Source organism: Microcebus murinus, chromosome 2 (genome assembly GCF_040939455.1).
Source record: "Microcebus murinus isolate Inina chromosome 2, M.murinus_Inina_mat1.0, whole genome shotgun sequence".
NCBI lineage: Eukaryota > Metazoa > Chordata > Mammalia > Primates > Cheirogaleidae > Microcebus > Microcebus murinus.
In genome coordinates, this window is record NC_134105.1 from 76,136,294 (window position 1) to 76,154,647 (window position 18,354).

Sequence of the window (18,354 nt, forward strand, 5' to 3'; positions counted from 1 at the left end):
TTCTGGGGTAACCAAACTAAGACACATGCACACATGCACATGCACAGGCACAGGCAGAGAATATCTCTGGCAGGATTCCGAGAAACTATAATAATAACAGTGGTTGTTCCTGGGGAGAAAAACATTGATTGGGAACAGGGGAGAGGGAGGAAATTTATTTGTCACTAAATATCCTTTTTTTTACCTTTCGACTTTTGCACTATGTCCATGAATTTTCTATTTAAAAAATAAAATACTTTTTTAAAAGATACCTAAAATATGTACTTCTTTAAATCATTAAAAAAAATTCAGCTATAGTTTTACAACAGTCTCATGTGCTTTGTATCAAATTTTAACATATTGAGAAACCTATGTATGAATTCATGCTGTGAGGCAAAAGTTCTTTCATATAGTCTGAAGAATTTATCTTTGATGCTTGTTTGGCTCACAACTTTGGACAAATAATGAAGGTATCACTGATTAGAAAGAGTGTAGCTCTGTACAGGCTATTTCTTAAAATCTAGGTCCATGCACAACCTTTTAACCAATTTGTACAAGTGTTCTACTATGGTAAACTGAGTCACACTCAACCAAATTCATGCTGGCAAAACCTAGGTGATCACATTCCCTCCTACTCTGTAAAGGTTAGCTGTACAAGCAGGGTAATATCACATGAGCACTGTCCTAAGTTTGGGCTAATTTGACTGTTACATCTAACATAAGGAATGGAAGCACTTAGATATTGCTAATGATTCAATATTAGAATCAAACTTTCCTCCTAATCCACATTCAAGATCTTAGGTCTGTTGAATTAAGAGCATCCTGAGATTTCAAGGCAAGCTGTTTAAAAATAAAAAATAAAATGAAGCTGTTGCTATTTTTAGGACTTACCTCTGCGAATCAAACTTTCTCAACTTTGGGCTATAGAAACAAATGCAGGAATAAATTGGATACCGAGGCTGATATAAAACTACAACTGCATCCATGACCATGAATGTCAAATGCTTATGCTTTTCAAAATAGCCTCATTGTTCCGAGTGGTTGGCTTTATAAACAAGCAAGTGTTATAAATGTGTGCCTACAAAGCACATACCTGCCAATAAGATAACTTTTCATTTCTTTCTTCTATTGGTGTTGAATATATTTATTTGAGAAGCGAGTTACATTTCCAAGTGTTTGGGACCTCTGACGTGGGCGATGTGCTCCTGTGCAGGCGTGGGCGAGGGCTGTGACCAGCTGCCTTTGCGGCAGGCCAGCCTGGCCACTGTGTGGACAGGGAGCCAAAGCCGGGGAGCCTGCAGCCAGGACAACCCACCGGAGGCAGCTGGGAGTCAGGCTGGAGAGAGATTTAGCATCACAAGCTTAACGGGAGGTGGTTGATGTCTTGGATGTAGGCAAGAGCCCGGGGGAAACATTAGAGCCAAGCTCAGAGCCTGAGAAGCCACTGCCAGCCCTCCCCCCACAGGTATAAACATTAACTTCATAACTAGAGGTTACTCCTCCAGGAGCCAGACTTTGGAATCCACATCCTTGAATACCCCATGGGGCCTAAAATAAAACTTTGCATGCAGCAGCTGTTCTTTAGATGTTTCTGGACTGATTTATTTATTCCAAATAGCAAGGGATTGGATTACAACGAGAATCTCAGTTAAACAAATTTATCAAAGTTCCCACATTGTATCCAAACTTGCTTAAATGTCTTTACCTAGACAGAATTAGTAGTTGGCATCTTTCTTCTTCTTTTAATTATCATGATTTGTTTTTTGGAAAATGTGTACACGCACACTGGCCACTGTCAGGTGGCATCTTTAACCAGCCCCTCAGTGGACACCGGGCATAGAGGCACGGAATGGCTGTCCCATATGCCTAGTTTCTTTCCCTGCTGCTAATAGTTAATAACTGGGCCGGGGATGATTCCTGTTACTCCCTCTCCCTGCCTGCTCTGCTGCCCTTGGACCCCTTCCCAGTTTCTGAACAGAGTCTGGGCCCCTGAGTGGTGCTCACCCAGCCACCCACTGCCCCTGTCCCGAAGCTACCCCTGCAGGGCCCGGCTCGGGGTCTCCAGGAGGACCCTAGGCCTGCTTCATGGTGAGTGTGCGTCTGTCCCGCCCTCTTAGTTTCTTTTCCTCATGGGAACAGAACCTCCAATATCAGAGAAGCGTCCTCTGTGGAGGAGTGATCCCGTCCTTCCCCCACAGTCAGTGTGGTCCCGAGGGCTGGTGCTGCCCGGCGTGGGCCTGGGCTGGGCTGGGCTGGGCCTCACTGTGGTCCCTCGCAGCTCCTCTCTCTGTCCCCATTTCTATTTGTGCAAACTCTGGTTGAGATGACTGTCACAGGAAGTCTGGACCAAGAAAAGACGTCACAGAAAGGCCGTGCCGCAGGGGAGGGAGGGAGGACAACCGCTCAGGGGTAAGCGTGGCCCCCCTGGGCTGCTCTAGCACAGTCCTCGGGCCACGGCTCCACAGGAGGGAAGTGAAGGAGCTGACCCTTCAGGGATGCTCATTTGCCCTTCCAAGACCCTGCACCTAATTTCGTATTTGTAATTGCATACTTTTTTCTTAAAGAAGCATCTCCAAATTCTACAGGCTTCAAGACGCCCAAACCAAAGTCAGGCCTTGCTGCTAGATGGTTTGGAGCCACGTTTCTCCTGCTCCCCCTCCCAGGACTGCTCTCTACACATTTCTCCTTCCCCGACTCACAGGGCTCCAGCCACTGGGCTCCCTGTTCTTTGAACACACCAGGCTGTGGCCAAGACATCAGGGCCTTTGCATTGGCTGCTCCCTGCCAGCTGCTCACCTCCGCTGGTCTGTCCTCCCGCAGTACCTCCCCACTGAGGCCTGCGCTGGGCTCCCTGTTTAAGGAGGAGTCAATGGCTCCTTCCATGCTGTGCAGGTTCCTACCCTCCCTACGCTGCTAAGTTTCCCCATCATCTATGATCTGGTTATATATTTTCTGCCTCCTCCCACCAGCATGTAAGTCCCACTAAGGAAGGGAAATTAAAAATCTGTTTTGTTTACTGATGCATTCCGAGCACCTAGTGCATAGTAATCACTGGTTAATATTTTTCTAATAACTGCATGAAATTGCAAGGCCCGAGGCAAGCATACTGAGGACAGCACTGGCCAATATGCATCCAAATGAGAGAGAGAAAAAAAATCTGCTTCTCAGAGGCAACTTGGCTTTGCAGGCTGGGCCAGGACCTTGGACCATGGGCCAAGGCCACGGATGCTGGTACATCCTGTCCCTGCCGGTCTGCCTCAGTGCGCATCACTTGGCTCCTGACAGTGCTGCCGCCTAGGAACTCACCAGAAATGCGGAGGCTGGGATGGGAGAGGGGCTGGAGCCTGCCCAGGCTGTGTCGGTCTCACTGGTGCTGGGGACCATGGGACTTTTCATGTGTAGTGTTCAGTCCTCGAAAGGGGGGGGGGGGGCAAATACTAACATAGCAAAGTGCTGAATTGCCTCAGTAAAGGACAGAGATGTTTACTCAGAACTGGTGCTAATTTCCTGCCTTTGCGGTGGCCTCTGGCCTGGGAGGTGCACATCTGGCAGACACTCGCTGGCCCGATCGGAGGACACGGTGCAGGAGTCCCAGGGAAGGATTGTCTCATGTCGTTCTAACCCCACGGGGACACATCACTGATTGGTATTTACCCTGGCGCCAGGAAGAGGGTGTGTGAATACGAGGTACAGGGTGTGGGTGACACCGAGAAGCCCACGGAGCTGGGGGTCCACAGTCAGCCAGCCAAGACCACCCCCTGCAGACAATGCTGATGACAGCATGACAATCCCGGGCTTTATATAGTAAGTAGTTCACAGTCGCCAGAGCTCTGTGTCATTCTCTATTTCTTTCTATAATCATCCAAACCTGTAAGAAAGACAAAGCAGGAGCAGTCATCCATTTTCCACAGGAAGAATGTGAGGCTCAAAGGTTAAGTGAGGCACCAGGGTACAGAGCTGGCCCACGTCAAAGCTGAGCCGGCTTCTGCGTTCACAGCTGCACCCTGCCCTGTGTGCTTAGTGACATGAGCTCCTGACACCTCTGGGCTTAGCACTTGCACCTTCAACTATTTCCTAGAAACCTCCAAGGCCCCTAAATGCAGCGACTTACCCCTGCACTGCAGCTGAATTTGAACCTCCCTCTGGGAGGCCAGCTCGTGGGAGCCAGTCGCTCAGCTGGCCAGAGAGCTGGCTGGCCTCCGGGGCCCACAGTGCACTTGGTGTGCCACTGTTTAATCACCGTTGTGGGCACCCTAACCCTCCTGTGATAATTTAAAAACAAAACCAAAAAATTTGTTTCTTTTTGAGAAATGGCCATCAACTAAGAGCAAAAATCCAAGAGGCAATGGGTACATATGAAGTTAGTGATCAGGAGTGTGGCTGCCTGCCTTCTGCCGTGCACTTGCCAGGTATTGGATGTTGTGTTAAGTGCTTTACATATATTGTCTCGTTTATATCTCCCCATTCAACAGACAGGGAAACTGAGGCCCAGAGAGGTTAATTAATTGTCTAAAGCCTTAGAGTAGGTAAGTGGTGGAGTCCAGACTCAAATTTTGAATCTGTGTGGCCAAAGCCTGTGCTCTGAAGCTCTGCTTTGTACTGCTCTTCCTTGGAAATGTGATCTAGAAGCTTGTATGGCCCCCAACGACATTTCTGAACTCACACACCTGCAGACTCAGAAAGGTCTCAGCATGTACCTCCTCTCTCGGTCTCTCTCTGTCTTCCTGTTCTTCCCCCTCTCTCTTCCCCCAGTAATTTCAGAGCCTTCTTCTCCTACCTTCTCTTTCTTGGGCTGACCTGGGAATTCAAAATCCTTCTCTTTTGATCTTACAGAATAATCCATTCATTCAACAAATAGTATTTGGATGCCTGTTTTATGCCAGGCCCCGCTGGGCACAGGGGTGGGGGAGGAACGGAAGGGAACACAACAGATGTGGATCTCTGACTGCCTGTGGAGTTCGTGCTAGTAGAGGACAAACCAAAATCAAATACACAAGGGTAAAGGCAGGCAGGATAAGGCTGCGAGGGAATAAGGTGCAAGGAAGGGGAGAGGGGAAGGATGGGGCTGCTGTCTGAGATGTGGGATCAGGGAAGGCCTCCCTGAAGAAACAGCTTTTGGGCAGAGCCCCGAGTCAAGTGGGCCAAGTGGGTCAAGTGAGCCGTGGCATTGCCAGAGGAAGAGCATACCCAGGGTGGGCATGAGCTTGGCCTGGGGTCACCAGATTTAACAAAAAGGAGGAGGAAAACAAGAAAAGAAAAAAAGAAAAATTGGACACCCAGTGAAATTTGGATTTCAGATAAACAACAAATAATTTTTTAGTAGAGGTCCCACATAAAATTTGGAAAATACTTGTCTTAGTCTTAGTCCATTGTGCTGCTATAACAAAATACCCTAGACTGGGTAATGTATAAAGAACAGTCATTTATTTCCCAGGGTTCTGGAGGCTGGGAAGTCCAAGATCAAAGTGCCGCAGGTTCAGCGTCTGGTTGAGGGCTGCTCTCTGCTTCCAAGAAGGCCCCTTGTTGCTGTGTCCCCTGGAGGGGATGAATGCCGTGTCCCCACACGGTGGAGGAATGGCAAAGGGGTGACGGAGAACTAACACTGTGTCCTCACATAATGAAACAGCAGAAGAGGAGCAAATTTACTCCCTCAAGCCCTTTTATAAGGGCCCTAACCCATCCATGAGGGCTGCTACACCTTCATCACTTAATCACCTCCTAAAGGCCTCACCTCTTAATACCGTTGCATTGGAGATTAAGTTTCACCATGAATTTTGAAACTGTAACATTGCTTACACTAAAACAATTATTTGTTGTTTATCTAAAATCCACATTTAACTGGCAACCATGCATTTTATCTGACAACTGTAGCTGTGGGTGTTTAAGGAGTAGCAAGGAGGCCAGTGAGGCCAGAACGGAGGAGGCAAGAAGATGGAGGGAGATGAGGATGGGAACCCTGGGGAGGGGAAGGTGATTGACATCTCAAACCCAAAGAAGCTGGCTAGGTGTGCCTTCTGTCCTCTCTGTGGGATCCTCTGACTGTCCAAAAGAAAAATGCATGCTAAGGGCCATGAGAGAAGAGATGGTAGAGAGTATAGCACAGGGGCAGTTAACCCAGCTTGAGTCCTGAAGTCACCTGTGTCTGCAGCATCTCTTCTCAAAAAAAGGTAAAACTCTTTGGAACCCCCAGGGGTCATCTCGATCTTGGCTCCTTCCCCCAGCAGAGCAGCTGGATCCCGAGCAGACCACCCGAGGGAGGCAGTGCGGGAACATGACCTAGGAGCCCAGAGATTAAATCGTGGACAGTGCCAGGGCCTCCCCATCTCCTCCCTGCGCTTGGTACACTGGCACATATGACATCAGATGGTAAATGTCCCCTCTCCATTCCCAAGACCTGGAACCTGAAGGGACCTTGAGACACCCCCTCCCCTACCTACACACACACACACACACACACAGAGAGAGAGAGAGAGAGAGAGAGAGAGAGAGAGAGAGAGAGAGAGAGAGAGAGAGAGAGAGAGAGAGAGAGACTGTGAAATTGGGTCCAGGCGCTACAACTGGATCTGGATCTCTTCCCTTTCTTGTAAATAATGGCCTGGTAAGATTACTGCATCTGGCACGTAGCAGCTGCCCAATAAATGTCGCTAAATGAATAACCCTGACATGAGTGGCTGCATTCCCAAGGTTCTCCCAGCGTTAGATTTTCACTTTCAAACCAACAGAAAAGGAAGCAGGGCCGCCTGAGCGGGGCGTAGAGAACTAGGAGCAAGCTGTTCCCCGCCCTTCCCAGGGCAGACGTTGTTGCTTCATCGCTGACTGAAATGTCGATGGCCGGGGAGGCAGCCAGCCCCGGCACAGCGGCTGCCTTATAAGGACATTGGCCAGGCCTGCCAGGTGTGTCATCCCGGCTGGAGAGGCGGCCAATGGTGGCCCGTGAGTCAAGGCCTGGGCGGGTAAAGCATCCTCAGGAAGTCACACAGGCAGAAAGTGAGAGTTTTCTCACTTCCCTCCCCCCTCCATGTTTCCATGTGTTTTAAATTATTATCCCATCTGCTGTTTACCTCTGCAACTGGGAAAACAGAGAAACGGATTTTTGAATTAAAACAAAGGTACTCATAAGCTGTTACGTCACTAGCAAAGAGAAGTCCCTCTCTGCTTTTTTGGGCGGGGGGCACTGCTGAAATGAAGAAATTGCATGTCTGTGGGAAGGTCTCCTGGAGAATTAATACACAGTGGTCCATCCGTGGCAAGGCGATATCTGGCAGCGATGGAGGGCTGCCCCGGCCCCAGGGCAGCGCTGGAGTCTCCTGGGCCAGCCTCTGCCCCAGGCTCCTGTTGAGAGGAGGACTCGATACCAGCAAAGGCAAGCCGGGAGTGGGCAGGGAGCCTTGGAGTAAAACGGTCCTTCGGAAAGGGAAGAGGACAAAGGAAGGGGCAGTGGGCCTGACCAGAGGTGGCAGAGAATCGTGGTTAAGAAATTAGGCTTGAAATCTTACAGACCTGGGTTTTGAACCTGATTCGCCCACTTCAGCTGGGTGGGCTAGAGCAAGTTAGTCCATTTCTGTAAGTCTCAGTCACCCCATGTGAAATATTTCTCCATAGCACGCCAATGCTTTCCTCACATGAACTCACCAAATTCTCATACCCAACCAATGAAGTAGATTCTGTTACTCCCCTCACTCTACATATGAGCAGAGTACGTGTCCTAGGTCGCACAGGTAGTGACCAGCAGAACTGAAATTTGACCCTGGGCAGGCAGGCACCAGCCCGCGCTCTTAGGTTGGTCTAAGACATGCTGCTGAGAGGTTAGAATCACACCCGCCTCACCTGATGGAGCGCTGGAGGACTAAGTGGACCAGGGGGCTCGTGAAAAGCTCTTATTTCTGCACCTTACACGCGGTAAGTACTCGGTGAATGTCACCTACCATCATTTGTCTCTTATTTGTGGAGGATTACCCAGAAGCAGACCCAGAGAGGAAGGTTCCTGCACAAGTAAGTCGGGAAGACGGGCTCCCTGAAGAATCTGGTTTGGCAGTGGGAGAAGCAGGCCTGGGAACAGGAAGCAGCCAAGCAAGGGTGTGATCGCAGGCACAGTCCCACAAGGGAGAGACTTGTGAGTTTGTCCCCATCGAGGCAAGGGGGCTGGGCCCTGTGCTGACAAACTGCAGTCCCTGGCTCAGGGGTGCCCCGAGGAGACAGACACTCCCAGGCAGGTGTGGGCCCTGCGCACGCGGGCAGAGCAGTCTGCTAACCGCATGGCTGTCTTCCAGAGACAGTCCAGGGTATGGGGCCGTCAGAAGCAAAAGCACCGGAAAGCGCTGGTGGACTTCACAGAAACAGCAAAACCGGACCCCAGGACCTCTGGGGGTAGCAGGAACTGAGCCCACTCAAGACTGCCCCGTGTACCTGCTCACGTCTTCCATGGGGTTCATGTCATCCTGCGTCCACCAGCTGAGTCTTTGAGAGGGCACACGGGGCTCATGGTTTCTGGGGAAAAACTAATGAGAGTTAGTGGGACAACCTCACCACCCCCCTTTGCAGGTGGTCTCGTGGCTGTAGCTGATACTCACCCTCTCCCTCTGCTATCACTCTTTCCAGACCCTCCTCGCCCTCGGCAAGCACGTCTGTTGGTCTAGCTGGCTGGCTGGACTGTTGTCCCTGAAGGGTTTGTCCCCCGCCCTCTGGAGAACATGAGTCTTACCAGGGCATGCAGAGGTTTTGCCACTGTCAGCTTACCAGGTTTAATTAACATAAAGTTAATTGATCGATTGCTAAGTCAAAGGACAAAGTTTGTCTTTTTGGTTTCCTAACAAGGGAAAAGGATGAGATTCCATTAGCCACAGTCAAAGGAGCATGCCATCAGCGCCAAAAGAAATTGTAACTTGCAGTAGGTGACCTGGTGTGGTTAGGTAAAAAGGAAATCATTGATCAATAGGAGCCAGGGAGGCTTCTCTAAGAACAAGTCAGTCCAAGAGCACATTGGGAATGAGGAAAAGAGAAATTGGAAATTGGTTTATTTAGTTCTGGTAATAAGTACAAAAGCATGATTGAGAGAAGTATAGATGGAAGAGATAAAATGTCTATTATTTGTAGATTTCATTTATACAAACAATTCTTACCCATTGGTAGTTGAAAATTGAGTATAATTTTTTTCCCCTTTGCTGAAGTGGAAATAGATTGTGCAAATGTTATATTGTGGTTTCTTAGGAGTTAGTAAAAAGCTGGAGTCAAATCGCAGCACGAATTTCATGGAATATGAGGCCCTTCCATCAGGAGCTAAGGCATCAAGCCGAGGTCCCTCAGAATGAGAAATGACCCTTTGCGACAGCACATTCCCCACATCTAGCAGAGGTAAGTCCCTCAAATTACTCCTTTAAATAAGCAAGAAGAAAAAACTTTCCCCCACATTGGCAATATTTATTGGTTTTGCTGTTGTTACAAGTGTTTAATATAATAAACTCATAAATCTTCAAAAATATGAAATAGAATGTGGAAGCCACTAGTAAGTCTAACTCAATCCAGTGATTATAACTGCTAATGGTTTAACATATTTTTTCACTTTTTTTCTTATTAAAGGCATGAAAGGAAGTATGCATGAATAAAATGAATAAAATGCTTTATAATCTGCCTCTTATTATATTTGAACATTTTTCCCTGTAAAAACATAGGTCTCTAGGGATTTGCTTTTTTCGTTTAACAATTGCATAATATTCTATTGTATGACTGCATAGTGATTTATTTAAACAAACCACTACTGGTGAAAGTTTGACTAATTTGCATTTTAACTATTATTAACAATGTTGCAGTTCACATAACTGATATTCTTTTACATACACTTGGTACCCTTATCTGATGATTATTCCTGTAGCACGAATTCCTACAAGTTCCTGGCATTGCTGGGTCAATGATTATAGAAATTCTAAATTTTGAATTATTATTGCTTAATTGCCTTCCAGAAAGTTTCTACAAATTTGCAGTCTCACCAGAAGTACATCAGACTACCTGTTTCCCCACAATCTGGAAACAGTAGCTTTGATTGTTTACAGTAAAAGGAGATTGAGCAACTGCCCCATGTTTAATGGTCATTTGTATTGCTTCTCTTGGAAATTGTCTCTGGTCAATGTGAGGCTGCCGGAAGGAGATGCCGGAGCCTGGACTGAGGTCCGTACACAGATCGGAAAGGCATACGAAGGGGGGAACTACTGACTGTTTGGACGGGGTAGGGGGGATGGTGAGTGTGAGTACTGGTGCCATTCACGGAGTTAGGAGGTGGAGGAGGAGAAGCAGGACTGAGTGAAGTTTAGTTGAGAAGTAGGCACCTATAGGTCTACCCGTGAATATGCCCAGAAGGCAACCATGGCACATTCATGGGTCCAAAGATTTTGAGCCCGCTCTCAGCTGGACCTCCAGAGGTGAGAGGCATCCGCCTGCTGCTGAACACTGAAATCTCGGACATGGATGTAGATACCCCTTGCAAGGTTAGAATGAGCCACAGGGCTGGCACAGAACAGGGAAGACCAACAGAGGAAGAGAGAGGATGGGAGACCAAGAATCCTGGGACACATGCCACCTCTCCCCAGGCCCTGAGATGCCACAATAGTGAGTCAAAACCAACCTAAGACTCACTCTTCCATTCATTTGGTGAACCCAAAGCTCAACACATCAAGCCAACACTGGTTTATAAACGTGCTACCATAGGGAATCCAGCAGTTCTGTCCCCTGGTGTCATGGCTGCAAACCCATGCAAGCTGTTTCTGCTCACAGCCAGTTCTTTATGGCTGAAGGGACCCAGCTTCGGCACAGGCAGTGTCTCCATGCCCTGGTTCACTCAGTGACTTTTGCACAATCCCACCCAATCAGAACTCTGTCTCCCTGAGCTCTGCTTCCTCAACATACATCTTCCCCCGCACAGCCCTATGGAGAGAACATTTCAACATAGGGAAGTGCATCATGTGAAGGAAAAAAACCAAACATACTCTCTAAGTGTTCGTGCTTTCGTTGAAATGTGGCACGTCCGCCAGCTTCCCAGGGCTCCCCGGCTGGGGTGTTGGGCTGGACTGGGAGTCAGATGGTGATGACTTGTCCAAGCGCGTCCGGCTCTTGCCTAACAGAGAAGCAATTTTCAGCAAACATTAGGGAGGGTTTGCTCTCCCTTTAGGATGATCCATTTTTCCACTGGGAAGCTGCCTTTCCAGAACCCTTACACTCTGGTCTGAATCACACTTTAAGAAATTAATTATTCACTGTTATACCACCAATCATGTTCCCATGATTTAAATTTAGAATTTAGAGTCCAAAAATTCCCTGAGGATCCAGAGGCCCTGATACACTTCTCCTGGATCCCCTGCACCCAGGGGGCCCTGGATGGAGTGCAGCGGGTCAGGGATCTCGGAGCACAGGGGCCCACAGACCTCGTCCCTGGGAGCGTCTAGTGTAACCCCTTACAAATAGGGAAACCGAAGCCCACGAGGCTCAGCAGTGGGGCAGCCACACACCCACAGATGACAGGTCCAGGACTGTTGCACAAGGAGGGAGGTGAAGCAGTGTGGTGACTGGTCAAGAGGGTGGATTTGCTAGGCCTCCTTCACGTACCAGCCATGTGCATATGAGAAAGTTACCACGCCACCTCTGCCTCCTCCTCTCTAAAGCAGAGACGGTAGGTGAACCAGAGCTCAGGGCCGTGTGAAAACCAAATGGGCAGATCCATGGACAGCTCAGGGCACAAGGCCTGGAGTAGAATACATGCTCCATGAATATCATCAAAAGGAAAAAAAGATAACTTCAAAAGAAAAACATATTTCTTGAAGTAGTTGCTACTTCCAAGTATTTAGTACAAATGTGTTAAATAACTCGACAATAACTTTTCCAGTCAATTCCACCCGTGCAGAGAATGCAGTGGGGAGTTGGGGGCTCTGGGTTCCCTAAGCACCGGACTGTTCCTTTGAGCCCTGTTGAGGCTGCACTCACACAAACATCGTCAGTCGGTGGCCCACAGCCAGGCCCGGCAGCTGCGCTGGAAATACCCCGAGTGGTGAAGTTATGCAACTAGACAGCAGACGGAGAAGTGGTCCACGCAGCGCAGGAAAGCAAGAGTGAGGACCATGAGCACAAAGCTTTTCCTTATTCACAAACTGTAGCTTTAGCTGAAATGCAAAGTCTCATCAAGCCTCATTTAGCTGTTTATTAGATACCATAAAATCACATTCGCTAGGCCTGTATTCTAGATCCAATCCTTCCTAATCATGTGGCCTTAGAAGTTAATGCAGACTTTTTTTGTGTTTAGTTTCATAATCCACCCTCCATCTGCAAAATGGGGATAATAATGGTAATTTATGGTTATTCCTTATGAATTGCTCTATTAACTTAAGAAAAATTCCTGTAAAATATTCGGAACAGATCTAGCACTTAATAAGCATTCTATAAATAACTAGTTGTTATTGTTTTTTAAATAACTTCCCCTGTAGTTTGAATACAGCTGTAGAGTTTTTATTTCAAGAGCAAAATCCTGATAACCTGTTTCCACTTGGCCCGACTTAATCTGAACTCAATTAAAAACCAAAAGAGAATTGAATTTAGCATTCCATTTATGCGTAGAACAAGGGCTGGAAGGAAATGCACCTCAATTTAAACAGTGGTTGTGATGGGATAGGACTATGAGTAGATTTTGTTCTTTCTTTTCATATTCTATATTTTCCATCAACTATTTTTATAGTTAAAACCAATCATTTCAGACAAGAGGGACATCATGAGCTATTTGTGGGAAACATCTTCTATCTGCTGCTTTCTGTAGGCAGAGACAAAGGAAGGGGCTCCAGCTTGGTTTGGGGAAAGTTCCAGTGCTGTTCTCTTGGCTTGGAATAAGCCTCCTACCTCGTCTAATGTTGAGATTCTACCTACTTGGGCCCCTCCCCTCCTGGTGCCTCCCAGCCTTCTGCCTCCTCCCACCTGCAGCCTCACCTGGTGCAGGTTGGTTGGTGAGGAGGGGACAGGTGGCCTCACTCCTCAGAGCCCTCCCACTCTTTGGATCTAGGCTGGGTTCTGCTGGTTGCCCTCTTTGGCTGAGGTAGTAGCCTGTTGGCATCTAAAGGTGGCATCAACAGGTGGCATCACCTGTTGATGCCACCTTTGCATCCTTGCCTCATCACCCTGCCCGCCACGACAGGCTTCTCCTGTTTCCAGAACTTCAGCAACTGCTGCATCCTTCTCTTCCTTCCATAGGCAACGCTGCTGTCCACATGCAGGCATCATCTACCTGTCCGAGTTTTTTTTCTTTTCTTTTCTTTTTTTTTTTTTTTTTTGGCTTATTTGTTTGTTTTACAGTATGATTCCATCAATACAGAGTCCAAAAACTAGCAAACTAGACCATATTTGCTGCAGGATGTATATGTAGGTGGCTTATTATAAAGAGCAGTGATCATATCTATGGCACCATTCTAAGGACTTCATATACTTTCATCACATTTAATCTTTTAACAACCTTATCAGTTGGCATTCTGTTATCTTCCAAACTTCCCGTCATGTGGCCAAAGCCCTCGGGAAATCTTTCAGAAAAATCCACTAGGAAGACCAGGGCAAGACACAGCCCAGAGCAGCAAAGCCAGAGCCAGGGAGGGCCGGGGAGGTTGGGGTGGGGGGCGGGGCACAGCCTTGCCTCTTCCGTGCTGGTGCTCGTGTCCTGCCTGACCTGTCACCCCCCCAGTGCCTGACCCTCATCTCCACACCATCTGAGACCCTCATGGGCACAGCGGGCCATGGGACCTCTGCCTCCATCAGAGCCCTCACTCATTCTTTGCTAGAAGGTGGGGAAAGGCCTTAGTCCACTGCATCTACCGCCGCCCAGCGTGAGGCTCCTGCTCTTTCATAGGGACTCTCAAGTGGTGAGGCCCTTGACTCTAGAGTCTCACCCTAGCCTGGCCTGAGGCCGGCGGGCCCCTGCGAGGTGTTGTGTTCTTCTCACAGCCTCTCCCTCCTTGCAGGGGCCCCACGGGGTTCCATGAGCATTCCATGAGCAATGACTGCTGGCTTCGGGGAGGTCTTTGCCGGCTCTACTTGAGGACTCCGGCGCTATAGCCTGATGTGTCTGCTGATGATGACATTGGAATTCCCCTCCGACCTCCTGACCAGCTCCCACCCTGGGGTTTCAGTCCCGGCCCCGCACCTCCCATTCTGCTCACCCTCCCTGGGCCCCTTAGCCACTTCCGGTTCTGCTCACTCCCAGATGGGCAGCTCCTCCTGGCACCCCTGCCCATCTCCTGACTGCCTGACAGGCTTCCTTCTGCTGCTGATACTCAGCGTCTTAGTTCGGTTTGTGTTGCTAAAACAGAATACCGCAGACTGCGTAATTTATAAATAAAAGATTTCTTACAGAGTTCCAAAGGCCGGGAAGTTCAAGGTCGAGAGGCACATGTGACGGCCTTCTGGCTGCGTCATCCCATGTTGAACGGCGGAGGGCAACACAGCACGGACACAAGAGAGAGGCAGGGAGGCCCAAATGCACTTTTTTTTTTTTTTTTTTTAAGGCAGAGTCTTATTCTGTTGCCCAGTCTAGAGTGCCGTGGCATCAGCCTAGCTCACAGCAACCTCAAACTCCTGGGCTCAAGCGATCCTCCTGCCTCAGCCTCCAGAGTAGCTGGGACTATAGGCATGCGCCACTATGCCTGGCTAATTTTTTCTATATATGTTAGTTGGCCAATTAATTCCTTTCTATTTATAGTAGAGACCGGGTCTTGTTCTTGCTCAGGCTGGTTTTGAACTCCTGACCTTGAGCAATCCTCCCACCTTGGCCTCCCAGAGTGCTAGGATTACAGGTGTGAGCCACCATACCATGCCAATTTTTTCTATGTATTTTTCTATATATTTTTCTATGTATTTTCTATATATTTTTCTATGTATATTTCTATGTATTTTTAGTTGGCCAATTAATTTCTTTCTAATTTTAGTAGAGATGGGATCTTGCTCTTGCTCAGGCTGGTTTCGAACTCCTGACCTTGAGCGATCCTCCTGCCTCGGCCTCTCAGAGTGCTAGGATTACAGGCATGAGCCACTGTGCCTGGCCCCAAATGCGATTTTATAACAATTCCACTCTTGTGATAACCAACCCACTCCTGTGATAACGGCCCAAGCTCTCAGAGCGAGACCAACGTGCCTTCTGTATTTGTCCTCTCCCGTCCCCCCCCCATTGGATGGTGCCCACAACACTGAGGGCAGACCTTCCCACTGGGTCTGCTCAGATCACACATTATCTCCTTTGGAAACACCCTCATTGATGCGCCCAAATAATGCTTGACCAGGTTTCTAGGTAATCCAGTCGACACCCACAATTAGGTCCCCAAGTCCACCCCTGGTCAACCTGGCACGCATAAGCATCTCCTTAAACCATACTTAATTTCCAAATAAAGACGATAACAAGGTCATGTTCCACCTAATATGATGCAACTAACATGATGAAACTATCCTGTGTACAACCAAAAATGTACTAACCCTTTCCTCAGAATTTGGCTTTCGGGATTTTAATCTTTCAGGATTGTGATTTTCACTATTTTAGATGTTACAGTAGAGATTTTAGGCTTTAGGGATTTTTATTTATTTATTTTTTTTGGAGACAGGGTCTTGCTCTGTTGCCCAGGCTGGAGTGCAGGGGAGTGATCACAGCTCACTGCAGCCTCCAACTCCTGGGCTCAAGCAATCCTCCCACTTTGGCTTCCCAAAGTGCTAGGACTTCAGGTGCGTACCACCAGGGCCAGTTAATTTTTCTTATTTTTTGAATGCAGATGGGGTCTCTCTATGTTGCTCAGGCTGGTCTCAAACTCCTGGCCTCAATGACCCTCCTTCCTTGGCCTCCCAAAATGCTGGGGTTATAGGCGTGAGCCACCGCACCCAGCTACTTTAGGGATTTTGATCTTTTGGGATTTCGGCATTTGAGATCGTGGTATTCAAGACTCTGCCTTTCAGGTTTATGATTCAAGCCTCCTGGTGCATTCCAGGAACAAAGAGGAGGCCAGTGTCATTAGAGCAGAGTCACTGAGACAGTAGCAGGGGCTGGGTCACACAGGGCCTTAAGTCTCCGTCTGCTGAGTGCGATGGAATTCACTGGGAGATTGTGAGGGGAGGCATCAGTGTTCTGATATGGTTTTTGGCAAGATTCTTCTGCCTTGAGACTTGAGAAAAGCAGGGCAAATGCGTCGGCAAGGAGACCAGTTAGCAGGCTATGGCAACAGTGCTGGGAAGAGATTATGGTGGCTGAGATTAGGGTGATAGCAGTAGAGGTGGCAGGAAATGGCTGATTTGGGATATGTTTTTACCATGGAGCAAACAGGACTCCAGACCCCTGTGCTCAGACACCTGCGGGATACCTGCAAGTTCCCCTTGCAGCTCAGTTCACCACGGCTGAAACTGAACTCTACCTCCCCCAGAAAGCCTCAGCCCTCCTATACTTTCATCTCTGCTATTATCACTCCCAGCCAGACAGTCGTCCAAGCCAGAAACCTGGGCATCATCCTTGCCCCCATCTCTGTCCACCTTCCACATCCAGTTGGCCACCCCGCCTCACCCATCCTGCTGTCCCCGTCTCCACTCCCACCTCCACTGCCCTAGTTCAGTCCCTCTGGCCTAGACTCTCTCCGTGGTTCTCCTCCTCCGGCCTGTGCTCACAAACCCCACCTGGCACCAGAAGCAGACCATGCCTGTGGGAAGCAGACCACAGCTGCTTGAAACTCTCCTAAGACTCTCTGTTGCCAGTTAAATAAAATCCAAATCCTCTGGCCCAGAACTGTTCAAAAGAAATGTAACATGAGCCCCATATATAACTTTAAATTTTCTAGTAGCCACATTTAAAAAAGTAAAACAAAACAGATGAAATTAATTATAAGGATATATGTGATTAGCCTATTATATCCAAAATATTATCATTTTAACATGTAATTTTCAAAAGACAAAATTATAACACATTTAGCTTAAAGTTCTTAAATAGAGTTTATTTGCGATTTTAGAATACAGCAACATCATTCTTTAAGATAGAAGGAATGTTTCTATGAGCTGAGCAGAGGCGCTGGGCTGTCTAGACAGTAAGGGCTGAAAAAAGCACAAACAAAAGTGGATTGGTTGTTTCAAAGTTAAAGCACAGGGCTCTATCATGCTGGCTAAAACTGGCTCGTTTGAGGATTTGGCTATAGTCTTTCTCCCCCCTGATTTCTCAGAAGGACAGATAAACAACTTAGATTTGGCTCGGTGTCATGAAACCTCAGCACTAGTGACTCCACCTTGGTTTGGTCTGTCGGGCAGGAACTCAGTCCAAACCAATGACCTCTTACAAATTTTATTTAACACAAAAGGTATTAATGATAAATTTTGCATTCCTTTTTTGTACTAAGCCTTCAAAATCTAGTGTATACTTCACACATACAGCACATTTCAATCTGGACCTGCCACATTGCAAGTGCTCAGTGGCAATGTGTGGCTCCCAAACCCAGCAGTGCAGCTCTAGCTGACCAGCCACAGCCCTGTCCCGTGTGGGGGTCTATTCTCCCCTGTCCCTGTCTGTTCTCCCTGCTCTCCAGCCTCGTCCCTTCCCCACTCCACTGTCCCTCACTGCTTGTTCCTTGTGCTCCAGCAGATCTTAGCACCTTGTAGGACCCCAAACACATGGTGCTATTTCATGGCTTTCTGCTCTTGACATGGATTCCTCGGTGGCTGGAGCAGGCTTGCATCGTCTCTGGGGCCAGTTGTGCACATCTCTTCCCAACACCCCATTCAAGGTGTCATATTGGCAGTTCGAAATCAGCCGAGGCAGAAGTATTATGCTATAGAAATTGGCAAACACTTTATATAAATCAGGGCTTTTGCTGTGGAAGGGGGATCCACTTGTTAAACATTTAACAGCATATTAGGGCACATAACGCCCCCCCCATAATATTCTTCTCCCACACCTAGTTCACTGGATAAACTTGTGCCCCTACTAGACTTTAAGTTCAGAGAGCAGAGCCTCATTTTCTGTGCCCAATGCTCAGCACGTGGTAGAGTTCTTTTCTCTTCCTCTGTTTTCATTTCTCTGTACACCATATTATAATTATCACTGTGTATAAGAGGCCACAAAAAATAGACATTTAAAATATAAGTTTAAAAATGAAATCACTCTGGCTATAAATCCTGCTTCCTCTACTTCCTGGTGCTGTGGCCTCAGACACGGTACTTAACTATAATGAACATTGGTTTCCATACCTGAAAAGAGGTTTAAAAATACACTCAGCACAAACTTGTTATGATGAGTATATCACATACATTGTTTAGTCTACTACCTGGTATGTACCACAAGCACTAAAAAATGTTTAGATAATATTATTAAGTGTTTAAGTATTTATCACTTGTACAAAGTAGTTG

The 18,354-nt window shown here is 47.7% G+C and overlaps 1 long non-coding RNA gene across 2 annotated transcripts in view; it reads right to left on the minus strand.

Moving 5' to 3' along the window:
- Positions 1–1,554: 1,554 nt before the first annotated feature.
- Positions 1,555–18,354, minus strand: part of LOC142861007 (uncharacterized) — an 88,350-nt gene continuing 71,550 nt past the window's right edge. The window contains exons 3-5 of one of the 2 annotated variants that reach the window (XR_012917134.1): positions 10,956–11,083; positions 8,386–8,477; positions 1,555–3,847 (exon numbers count right to left, since the gene is read on the minus strand). This is a non-coding gene — a long non-coding RNA (uncharacterized LOC142861007). Of the gene's footprint in view, positions 3,848–8,385; positions 8,478–8,549; positions 8,708–10,955; positions 11,084–18,354 lie in introns of those variants that run through there. The other variant, XR_012917128.1, reaches the window with a different exon arrangement.